The sequence below is a fragment of the Harpia harpyja genome, chromosome Z (genome assembly GCF_026419915.1).
Source record: "Harpia harpyja isolate bHarHar1 chromosome Z, bHarHar1 primary haplotype, whole genome shotgun sequence".
Taxonomy (NCBI): Eukaryota; Metazoa; Chordata; class Aves; order Accipitriformes; family Accipitridae; genus Harpia; species Harpia harpyja.
Window position 1 is genome coordinate 105,842,949 of NC_068969.1, and position 12,491 is coordinate 105,855,439.

The 12,491-nt window shown below is 46.8% G+C and overlaps 1 protein-coding gene across 8 annotated transcripts in view; it reads right to left on the reverse strand.

Annotated features, from left to right (window-relative positions):
- Positions 1-12,491, reverse strand: part of RUSC2 (RUN and SH3 domain containing 2) — a 55,894-nt gene that overhangs the window by 19,079 nt on the left and 24,324 nt on the right. Inside the window, exon 2 of one of the 8 annotated variants that reach the window (XM_052777353.1) lies at positions 132-241. The exons of the other annotated variants lie outside the window; for them this stretch is intronic. The gene's annotated coding sequence lies outside the window, so the exon portion shown is untranslated. The remainder of the gene's footprint in view (positions 1-131; positions 242-12,491) is intronic. 8 annotated transcript variants of the gene reach the window in all.

The following is a 12,491-nucleotide window of genomic DNA, read 5'->3' on the forward strand; positions in this document are numbered from 1 at the left end:
GCAGGGCACTAGGAGCCCCACTCCCTCAGAGTTCGGTAAACAGCAGGTTCTCATAAAGCTAGAGGAAGATATTCACCAGCATTTCATATGGGAGAACAGAGCACATATTCATTCCTCCTTCCCCATCTAACCCGGACGTCCAGCCTGCAAGTGCCTCCAGGACAGTCTGGAATGCGTTTCCCTCTTGTCTTCCCTTCTACATGTCAGAGAAGCCAATGCAGAGAAGTGCATGGGAACGCAGCTAAGGCAGCAAGGAGAGAGAGAAACCACAAAAGACAACAGTGATCCAGGATGATCCTGAGGGATTGAAAAATGACCTAGTGCTCTCACAGATACACCACTTGTTCTGACAATCCTGGCCCAAACACCCTTGGTCAGCAATCCACATCCCATATCTCATCCAGGCATCCTCAGTGCTCACAGCAGCCTGACACCACATACTATGATCCTGCTCTGGGCTCCAGGACCCCGGGTAGGCTGCCACCACTGACCTTCAGACTCCAGAAAGTGGCATTCACAGGATCTGTCTTCACCTACCTTACCCCAACATTTGTGACAACGGGATGATAATGGATTTGGAGCAGAGCTGCAAAGGCACATGCGAGGCCAGGAGGGAAATTGAGAAATGTGGGATAAGTGAAGTTAGAACAACAGTGTAAGCAATGAGACAGCTCCACAGAAACATCAGGAACTTCAGTTCTTTCAGCTTCATGGCATAAGAATAGCAATTAAAGATGCTAAAAAAAAATCATCAAAAGAAGTACTTTCCTCCCACGCTTAATAGTGCTTCTCACAGACACAGGATGCTGCTGGCAGGAAAAAAAATACAAAGATGGAAATGGACCTAGCCTTTACAGTAAACACCCAATGATGTAAAAGTTAATGCTAACACCACTGTTAGTGAACACACAAGCCTTCTGGTAGACTCTACCAGAGATCATCACGAGACCAACATGAGGGGCACACTCACCCTCATTTCTGCTTCTGCTGGGATGTTTCACCCAGGATTAGGCTCTGAAGTAGAGAGGTCACCTGGACCACTTAGACCATATCCAGCTGGACTGTTTTGCAGCCCTAAACTCTCCCTCACCTATAGCCTCCCTAAGCCCTCTACCTCCCTTCACTTCCCTTTCAGTGACTCCTCTGTCTTACAAGCTTCTGGCTCCTTTCCCACAGCTGCTGCCACAAAGGCTGAAAGGAATGACTCTGTCCTCACTCCAGTTCCTGGGGGGAGATCTTTTACATCAGGGATTCCCAAGATCACATTGCTCAAGAACCACCATGGTTAACAGCAGCTCCTGACTCTGTGCCTAGCACACACACGCGCTGGAAGTGGTGTTCAACAGCTGCAACAGTGTTTGTGCCCCATTTTGGACCTTGTGCATCATTGATCATGGCAGATGTAGCAGCAGGGGCCCCTGTTTACCCTGTCTCCCCCCACCCCTCCAGCATTATGGGAAAAAAACTAGTCCCCCAGTGCTTATCTGCTCATGCAGGCCTACCCTGCCCTTATTACTGCCTTTGTAGCTGATTGTAATGCTTAGATCACATCTCTTCATAAGGCTTTGCTATATTTTGAGTGTTGCCACAATGCAACCACTTGAAAAGCATCATTTTGAGGATATAGACCGTGATGACAGCACACTTCACTGCTGAAGCACCGGGTCTCCACTGCCTCTGGGAAATGGCTGCTTGGAGCCAGTTCCCAGCACCAGCACCAATCTGCTGACAAGCCCTGCTGAGCAATGCATACTTCATGTTGCTGCAGAAACTGCTGTGGAAGGACAAGGCTTGCACAGCATCGTGGTTTAACCCCAGCCAGCAACTAAGCACCACGCAGCTGCTTGCTCACTTCCCCTTCACCCGGTGGGATGGGGAGAGAATTGGGAAAAAACCAAAGTAAAACTTGTGGGCTGAGATAAGAACAGTTTAATAGGACAGAAAGGAAGAAAATAATAAAGCTAATAATAACAATAATAAAATAAAAATAATAAATAAAAGGATTGAAATATACAAAAGAAGTGATGCACAGTGCAATTGCTCAGCACTCGCTGACCAATGCCCAGTCAGTTCCCAGCCAAAACCAGGACACACAGGCACACTTTGACATTTGACAACAAAACGTCATGAGAGCTGACACACAGCCATTTCCCAGCTGTCTCTCTGGAGCTCTGGCTGCGACATGCAACTCTGCCCAGCTATTTGGTTTCAGTGGCAGCACAGGCTCCCCAGGTGGACTGTGATTTACTGGCTGTCAAAGAAGCTGCAGCAGACGGATGCCCACTCTGCCTGCACCCACAGCCTGCTCCTAGCACAAGGCTCTGAGGTCCAATATCACAGGTGGCACACAGCTAGCTCCTGACAGGAGCCATTCTGACAGCTTCCCTAGGGATATGCATGACTTTTTTGTGCCCTAGCTACCCCTCCTCTCTCCCTTGGGACATCTCTCCTGGGCTCCTCCTGTCTTAGGGATGCAGGGAAGTTAGGCAATGGCACTGCCAGTGCAGGGATTATTCAGTTCCCAACACCAGAGCATCCCCCATGGCTGTGTTATCCCTTGACTCTGCCTCCCAGATTCTGGAAGACTATAGAAGGATCCTCCCCCTTCCTATTCAGGGTCTGGTAGGCTGGAATGGATACTGGGGCATAAAATCCAGCAAGCAAGATTCTGCTGGCTTTGATCAGCTCTCTGTAAAGCCCTCACACCCCTTTGCAAGGGGAAGTTGCCAGATGTGGATAGGCAGTCTGCACCTGAACACTTTTTGCCAAATCAATTCATTCTTATCATTTGCAACAGCACAAGCCCACAGTGTGCTGAATCCTGCTCAATCCTACACATACAACAGCAAACATAGCATCCAGGAACGATCCCTGCCCAGAAAAGCATGCCATGGCAGTGCAAGGCAAGGAGGCACACAGGGAGAACCATGACTCTAGATGCATCAGTACAACAGCCATTTTATTTGCAAATGTCAAAATTTTTTGCCTTCTCTATACTGACACCATCTGCTGCTACATGGGAGATATGGGTTGTTTATTCAGTCAGCTCTTTCTTGAGGTGCTAAGGGTTACCTGGAGAAGGCGAGGGCCAGACATTTCATTACCTGTGGGTGCTTCATTCCAATCAAGATAATACAGAGCAGAGAAGGATCACTTTTTGTGAGACACCTATGGTGTGGTGTGGAATTGCTCAAGAACGCTTGTACCCCCATGTATATATATATACATGACAAAAACTCCTTAGCTGCAGCAAAGCTCTAGGTAAGTAGGAGATAAGTGCAGAGCAACAAAGGATGGTTCAGCAACTGATCTGAGAGCCACCTACCAAGCCGTGTCTGTGCTTCAGAAAGGAGGCAGCATGCTGCAGGTAACAGGGGCATGCCGCACCTTGCAGAGCTGAGCCCTTCAGGCTCTCCACTTCATGCCGTGTAAGTCCTTGCTGAACACTACATAGAGGCCCCCAAACCCCTCCTCTGTCGTAGCCTCAAAGACTGAGGACGTTGTGCTAATTTAAGGGTGGTCAGTGCAGCTCCATGGCTTCTGGAGTACAACCTCCTGCCTCTGCAATACTGCTGAGAAGAGGCAGAAGCCATCAGAGCTGGCTCCAAACTGGGCTGCAAGGCTCTGCTTCTATTAGAGGGGGCTGGTGCAAACACCAGCCTTGCCTCCCAGTGCTGATGCCTTAGGTGTGGTGGTCACATACCTCCAGGCATACCCTGCTGTCTGTTACCACTCCGGCCAGGCTTTTGGAGTTCCATCACTGATTGCTTAATACCCTGAGCTCTGCTCAGCACTGTCAGCTGCACACATGGGGCGATGGGGGTCAACACACAGCAACACAAGTTTCCTCATAAAATGTAATGCAATAGCAGGGGAGGCATGCAGAGATTTAAGAAATAAATGTGATTTAAATAGAAAAAGATTGCACATACAGGACAGAGGATGAAGACGCAGGAGCAAGATCATCAGAACTGTCAGCTGGAGGCAATGCTGGCTTTTTGGAGGCTGGCTTTTCTGAAAAGATTACTGTTTCTACAAATCTCAGTCACTTCATCTATGAAATTGAATGCCCAATGGCAACCTTTAACGGTGAGGGTTCTTGCTGCCTCTTTCCGAATGGCTATGGTTTCACTGTCATCATCATCTTCCTCAGACAGAACAAGATCCATCACGTCACTCAAGGGTGAAAGATGGAAAAACAGGGTTAAAAGCTGGGCATTCAGTTTCACAGATGAACCAGCAAAAATCCTTTTGTATTGGAGCTGCTTGTTCTTTGAGGGTTGTTCCGTGTGAATCCCTGACTCCTACAGAGCATTTGCATTAACATGCCTGAAGAAACCACACAGCTCTACAAAACAAGCGCAAGCAGAAATGCTGCAAAAAGCAACGGTTTGTGTGAGCTTGCAGACAGAGGCACAATACAGACGTCTCCTCTTTGCTCCACGGGCGGGGGAATATATTCAGTTTAGTCCCTGTAAGTCTACCTCCTGTCAAAAGGGCTGGGAGATGAATCCAAACTGAAAGCCACTCCAGACAGTGTGGGGGATCTCAGGGCTCACTGGTTCCAGCACTGGTTTCCAGGACCCCAGTAATGCAGTTTGTCCCTGCCCCAGCCTTGCCACTCCAAAAGCTGCCAGAAAGTACTGAATGGTTTTAAAAAAAACCTTAACAATAAAATTCCAGGAAGCTGGAGAGCATTCAGGGAGAAGGATCAGTGAAGAGGACGGGGTGAGGGGCACGGGATGAGTGGCCTGGGGATGGGTCTGAACCATCGGGGTGAGTAAGAAGAGGGTGGAGATGAGGAAACCTGTAAGCTGTAGGGTGGGACTAGCTAGTAGTATTTGTTTGGACATCTGTTTATTTCTCACCAGCTAATACATCTCTGCCAAATTCACACCTTCGTTAAATGCTTTAGTAAATCATCCAGCACATTTAATGAAAGAAAAGGTGTAAAAGGAAATACTAGTAGTTTGACTCATCTTAAACCTCAGCTCTCCTTCCCTGCCTCAGGGAACAGGGAGCGTACTGAGGGTGGTCTGCCTGGTCCCAGGGTGAATATTCCAGCACTCAGTGTTTAAAGGTGGGTGCAGGAAGATAGAAAGACTAAATGCTTCCTAAATTTCTGCCTCAGCTCAGGCTGGTTCCTTTTGTGGTGCTGAGCAAACAGTGATTCCTGAAAAGACCACTTCCCTTTTCTTTCCACAATGAGGTGCTGCCTGGGCCAGGGCTTTTTCCAGTGGTTTCCAGGACAGCCTGACTAAGCTCATGATTAATGTATCATTACATCCCAGAACTATATAGGATTATGATGTGTTCAGAATGGAAACTGCAGCACATGACGATCAATCACAGCCCCTGTGCACATGGCACCAAGGAGCTGCACAGGTCAGGGATAAGGGGCTCGCCAGCAGAGATGAGGGGGTGCATGAGACAAAAATAAGCAATAGGTAGTATGTGTATTCCTGCCAATAACACAACTAGCATGAGCCAGGTACTGCCTCCCAGTCAGAGGAAAAGAAGCCCCAGCTGCTTTGGGCATTTTGAGTTACACAAGACATCAGAAATAGCTCAAGCAACAGATCTATACTGGCTAGCACAGGAGCCAGACAGTGACCGAACGAGTTTCTCCCATTTCTGTGCTCTCTTGCTCCGTGACTCATCATCTGGCATGTGGCACTCGGCAGGAGCCACTTACAGGCTGTGACTCACAAGCATCCACCATCCACCGAGGTGATCTGGGCTGGAACCTGCTCCTCCTTCTCCCCACTGGCCATCCTCTGCCCCAGCCCCCACCACATATGCTCCTAATTACTATATGCAAATCCACAGAGGAGAAAAAGACTGATGTTTCTAGCTGTTAATATCACACTGACATTGCTGCTGAATTGAACTGCAGACACAGTAAATCCTTTCTTATCACAGACACTCTAGTAGCAGCAGCAGCAGGAGAAGGGGCTATGCTTTTATAGCACCCTTCTGCCTGAGCACTCTGAAAGCAAACTGAAGATCTTATGAGAGCAGAAATTACACAATTCTTTTCTGAAACATGGATCTGCCTGGGTGCTGGAGCCTGGCTGCTGCAGGGTTCCCAGAGCACTCAAGAACCCACACAGAAAGAAAAAAAATCCTATAAGCAAATGAAACTGCTGGGCAGAATCAGTAGCTGAAGATGCCAAGCTTAACTCCTTAACTGCACAGCTTTGGCCAGGGCTTAGCTGCAAAGCAGGCCTGTCAGCTGGCTGCCTCATGAACGTGCTCCTTTTACAGACCTAGGAAGCAGAGGCTGCAGTTGAGTAGTAACAAAACCACAGCCAGCAGCTGTGGGTGAACCAGAGTCAAAGCCAGAAGCAGTGTGGACTGAAGGTTTTCCCATGAACTTCTATGCCCTGGAACTGTGAGCTCAGAACTCCCCACCACAACAGCCACAGGAAAGTGTCCTGCTGAGGGAGCTGGGCATCAAACTCAGCACACCTTTGTGAATCAAAGCTGGCTCACTGACCTGTGCTGCAGGCATACAAGGTGGCAAAGCTGCTCACAAAGTCTGTTATATGGCTACAGGCAATGGTGAATGAGCAGCTGTTCTTGCTCAGGTGTGCACTGCAGGGGCCAAGGCTCCCGAGGTAACACCAAGGGGTGGAGAGGGCACGGATGCTTCATATGGATGGAGATATTCTCAAGAGCACTGGAGATTTCAGAAGTTGCTGGGGATCTGCAGCATCCCTAGAATTACTATACTTTGGAAAGACCTCTCAATGAGAGGTCACAAATCACTTCCACTAGGCCCTCAGGACTTTCCTCCCTAACATTTACTGGTACCTGGCTTCAGACAACTTGGTGTTGCCCAGACCATAGCAAAGGAGAGGCCCTGCTTATCCAAGGCTTATGGGAGGATAATTTCAGAAGCAAGTTTCATCTGCACAAAGAAAAAGCACAGGAGGACAGCTCCACCTCAATAGTCCTAGATCCCCTATCAACTTCATGACTTGGGGAGAAGAGATGAGCTAAGCTCTAAAAGCAAAGGTGTGTCTTCACAGTGAGTCAGATCTCACTGCAGTACAGGTCAGCAGACCCATACAGACTCCAGCCACTCCATGGCTGCCTATCTTCACTATTGCTTCCTCTCTATCCAGATTAAAACTGGCATTGCATTTCTGTCCAGACCATGCGTTGCAGGAATCACAGCAGCAAAACAATCCTGAACCCTCCCTGCACAGCAAATGCATCAGTGACCACTGGAGAAAGCCCAAGAAATAAGGAACTCAGTCTTAAAATAACTCACTCAAAAAGGCTGTAAAATCATGTTTATTGTCTCTTCAGCCCAGAGCTCCACATATATAGGAATCACTCACTATCAAGTGAAAAACAAACATTTCTGGGATGGAAGATTATAGATGTATCTCATGTAGCAACACAGCAAAAGCAGAACAGCCAGCATAGGTAGCTATGGGAGAGTGAAGTAAAACCACAGCAGGGCCAAGTTCTTGAAATAAATGAAGTATCACCCCACAAGCTACCATAAATAAAGCACCTAGAGATGTCAAAAAGCCCCAGCAGAATTATTTTCAGACTTGAACGCAGCAGTGGTGCAATGGTTTGCTACCAGGACTGGGTAGCCATGTCCCAGTGAATAGGAGAAGCAATGCACGTATGGCATTTCCTAGCTGTGACGGGCATCGATTCTGCCAGAGAGCCAGGATGCCTGCATCTGCAGAGCTGTATTATTTGTAAATGATGCAATCCTACATGGAATTTAATACACACTGCGTGCAAGCAGATCAGGAGCTCCAAAATCAAGCACAAACAGAAAACATCCCAGCAGCAGCCTGTTTTTTTAGATGTTCCTCTTCACAGTGCATATCTAAATGGTTTTTCAAACAGCAGCTATGTCCAATAGCTGACTCCTGCTAAGACTGCAGGAATTTTAACCTTTCCTAGCTCTAGGTAGTTCTGCCAAGACCAGAAGCAATAACTGGATACACAGGAAAAAATTTTCTGTCTCTCCAAGGCAGGAATATGCAATGAGCAATTTAATGGTCTGGAGGCTGGCAGCACCCTGATTAGGGGATGATGGCATGCTACAAAGCCAAAAGGCTGAGTATCAGCCCAATAAAGGCAGCATCTGGTGAGACTAATGCACCAAATTTATCCTGGCCTCTGAAGGACATCAGGACCACATACACTTCTGCTGTTGATAGATCTAACTGCTTTTAGACCACAGGCTGGATTTTGTAATCCCTTGAAGATAGCTGGAGGAAAGGATCCGGGAGCACACAGTTTTGAAAAGGGAATTTGCCTGATCACTGTTAAGACTGTGCACTTCTTGACCCTTTTTTGGCTAGGTCTGTGAACAAACAGGTCCTCTGAAATCATGTCCAAATGCTGTCTGAATCTCACTTCAGCAGAATTCAGGGTGGGAAAAAAAAAAGGGCAGAATGATTCCCAGGATGATGGGACAAGGGGATCTGGGAACAAATCCTTGGACCATAGTGAGACTGTGCAAGATTAGAAATGGCCCTCTGCACTACACAGAAGGTCTTGACATGACCTCCCTTGCCAAAACAAGTCTATTAAGAACGCTTTTCTCAAGAAAGACAAAAATCAAGGGCAACTGTTGCCACCAGCTCAGAAATATGAGGGAGGAGAAAGATGCAATGGAAAGATGAACATACTTAGTCTTCATAGATCAACTGTTACAGGGAAGTTTTGATTTCAGCACAGGAACACAGACATTTGTGGACTGAATCAGATGGGTAAAGCCCCATGCTCCATCTTTGCCAGCAGAGTTCAGATGCTCTGCATGATGTGTAATAACCCCAAAGTAAGCAAATGAGTGACTTGACTGCTCCATTTGCCCCCCAGGCCACAGGCAGCCTCCTCCATATGAGAACAGTTTACATCTAGAAATGGGTTTCATGACCCTCCCATAGAAAGTTAGGAGCCTATACAATCATAGTGCTATATATTCTTGACATCCCTTGTAGTGTCCCCTTTTTTTCTGAATTCTTGCAACTTTTAGGGCTTGTAACTTCCTGAACCAGTGAGTTCCACACCAAATTACACACCATAGTAGTAGTTATCTGTCAGTCCTTTTTAACATATGGGCATTTAACTTCATTGCTTGTCCTTGGGCTAGGGCAGGGAGAGTATCATATTTTCTACTACATTTGCCACCCCTCTGAGCAGTCCCAAGCTTTTCATTCCGCTCACATACAAGAGTATTCCCGGATCCCCGGTCCGGTCGCCAACCTCTCTCCAAGTGTCCTCCTGATGTATGTTCACATGGTTGGCAGCAAGGCAGAACTCAAGAGGATCTGGATGAAACCGCAGCATCAATTTACATAACAGAGTATTTTCCACGCAACAAAAGGCAAGCCAGAACCTTAATAAAATACTTATGAAGCAGACCAGGCTCTCCTAATGATTACACATACTTTTATTCTGAGAGGAGAAACTTATCCCTTGCAGGCGCTGGCAACCCAAACCAAACTCAGCTTGTAAAGCTCTATTCGGGACAGTTTATTTTAGGATATCGCTCCACAAGACAGCTCATGTGCTAATTAGGCTTGCAATGACTGGGCTCAACAGAGCATTAAGGGTCTAACTAACTAAATCTGATAACCCTGGATTAACCAAGGTCTTCTGCTGAGGAAAGTCTTGCTGGGCTGCAGAGGATGCATAGACCTATTCGCTAGGAGAAAAAAGGAGGGCAAACAGGGATGATCCTTGGCTCTGTACTGGAAGAGCAGGTCAGAGTCCCAGGGGACACACCAAGTCTACTGGAGGGATGACCACTCTGCTTTTAATCACTTCAAGGGTGTTTGAGAGGGCTTAGGAGACACCTTAAGACTGTAGGCTCCCAGATCTTCCCAGCTAGGACATGCTCACATTAGGACACCTCCCTTCTTGAAGCTGTTGTGTCCTTTCTGTACCAGACGCGTCGGAGGAAAGAACAAGTACCTGCAACAAGTGGTGAGGAAGAATTTGCCTCTCCTAAGCCCTTGCACCAAGATGGGCCTCAACTCAACCAGGAGTTTTCAAAACTCTGCAACTTCTGAACATGTACTATAAATACACTGAGTAGTCTTATTCACACAAATGCCAAGCCGTTTGGGAATATTGCTGGGCTTTGAAGTTTGACAGCAAGATTTGTGGACTAATTAATCACAGTATGTGAAAATTATTCCTATTACCAGTTTCAAATAATCCTGCTTCATTTCCTGGAATACTTCCACGTTACAAGCAGGACACCTCATAAATCATTATCATCTTTCTCTAGGCTGTTCATTATTTCGTGTCACTAACCCTACAGTTTCCCATTTAACACAAATAATACCCATTTCTTCAGTCTCTCCACTTACGAGAGTTTTCCAGGACTTTGTACAGTTTCCTGGGCAGTTTCTCAGTTCCCTCCAACTCTGCAGTCATGGTTCTGAGCTGGGGTGACTAATTGCACACAGTTTCCCAATCAACAGGGGGATGTTCCTGCTTTCTGTATCAACATTAGAAGACTCTGTACCATAATTTACCACTCCATTTCTTATGCACCTGTCCTGGTTTTGGCTGGGATAGAATTAATTTTCTTTCTAGTAGCTAGTATAGTGTTTTATTTTTGATTTAGTATGAGAATAATGTTGATAACACACCGACGTTTTCAGCTGTTGCTAAGTAGTGTTTACACTAAGGCAAGGATTTTTCAGTTTCTCACGCCCAGCCAGCAAGAAGACTGGAGGGTCACAAGAAGCTGGGAGGGGACACAGCCAGGACAGCTGACCAAAACTAGCCAAAGGAGTATTCCATACCATGTGATGTCATGCCCAGTATATGAACTGGGGGGAGTTGGCCTGGGGGGGATCGCTGCTCGGGAACTAACTGGGCATCGGTCGGCGAGTGGTGAGCAATTGCATTGTGCATCACTTGTTCTGTATATTCCAATTCTATTATTATTATTATTTTCTTCCTTTCTGTCCTATTAAACTGTCTTTATTTCAACCCAGGAGTTTTGCTTTTTTTCCCCATTTCTCTCCCCCATCCCACTGGGAGGGGGGGGAGTGAGTGAGTGGCGGCGTGGTGCTTAGTTGCTGGCTGGGGTTAAACCATGACAGTACCTTAACATTCATATGTAGACACTCACCAAATAAAGCCCATTATGACCAGGGTGGCATCCAGGTACTTTTTGCAGTTTAATGACATTTTTTTAATGAGTTGGAATCAATTTAATCAGTTTAATGATTTGGAACCTGACAAAGTGTACTTTTCTGACTATCTTCTGTTACACACATTTACATAACTTAGCATCAAACCCAAAAAATCAAGGTTTACAACAAGACTAGCCTAGAAGAAACCAGGGAATTTTTCTTACATATCTGTTCTCTGAGGAAAGGAGTTTCTTTTCCCTGTCTGTGGAGTATGGGTTTGGCGGGTTTGCTCCCTCAAATTCCACAAATTCTTGGTGTAGGCTTGTGGGTAGAGGTTTCCCACATCCCCATGCAAATTCTCTTTGTGGTCCCCCAAGAGATAAGAGGGTCCTCAATATCTGACTAAGGTCCGGGCTGAAGGATATCTTCCCTGGTGAATTTGCCTCATTAAATCAGTAGGTCTGGTGGCTTGCTTCCATGAAAAAAGATTACCCTTCCATTTTGATGGGCAGGCCAAGATGTTGTTGTGGTTTTCCTTTTCAACCTCAAGTTGTGCCAAGGGGAAAGCAGACAACAAGGCATTAGACCAAAATACTGGCTGTTGAACATGCTCTGGTACACAGGGGAACCACCCCTCAGTGCCTCCAGGACAAATACAAACACATTGCTTCAGTTTGGGGTGTTTCTCCACCCTGCAGTACCAAATCATGTCAGCAGCACACACCCTGGAAAAGGTCAGGCTCACGGAGATGGAGACACTCTTTGGGGTCTCTGAAGCTTGTGCAAAGTCACCAACAGAAGCAGAGGTATTAGAAACCCCAATCGATCAACAACTACTAGCATTGTGTCAACAAGATATGGCCAAACATAAACTGAATGACATGTGACTAGAGCATTGCCACCTTTGTGCATTAACCACCCTCATGCCGTTGCTTGTTAGCGCTGCGACAGACCTGTTTCTGGCAGTTCCTCCTCTCCTCCTCTGTTATTGTGCCATGAACTGGCTAGCCCTGCTGCAGTAGGGTCTAGAGATCTCTAGGGATGTCTGAGGTCTCCCTGTGCTCCATGCAGCCTCACCTCTCCGCTGACCCAGTCCTCCCTCAAAAACAGCCAGTCTAAGAGGAAACAAGGAAGGGAAGCACATGGGAACAAAAAGGCTGTCAGGCTTACTGAATAAGAAGTAGTCACCACCTTCAGAGTGCTTTATAAATACAGGAATTATAAATAGCAAGTGCCTCCAGAAATGAAAATGAGGCATATGACATGGAGCTGAAGGCAGGAGGAGACATGTGGTAAGGAAGATGCTCTCCTCAATGGTCATTTCAAGCACTATGACCTGGAGCTGGAGGATGAATC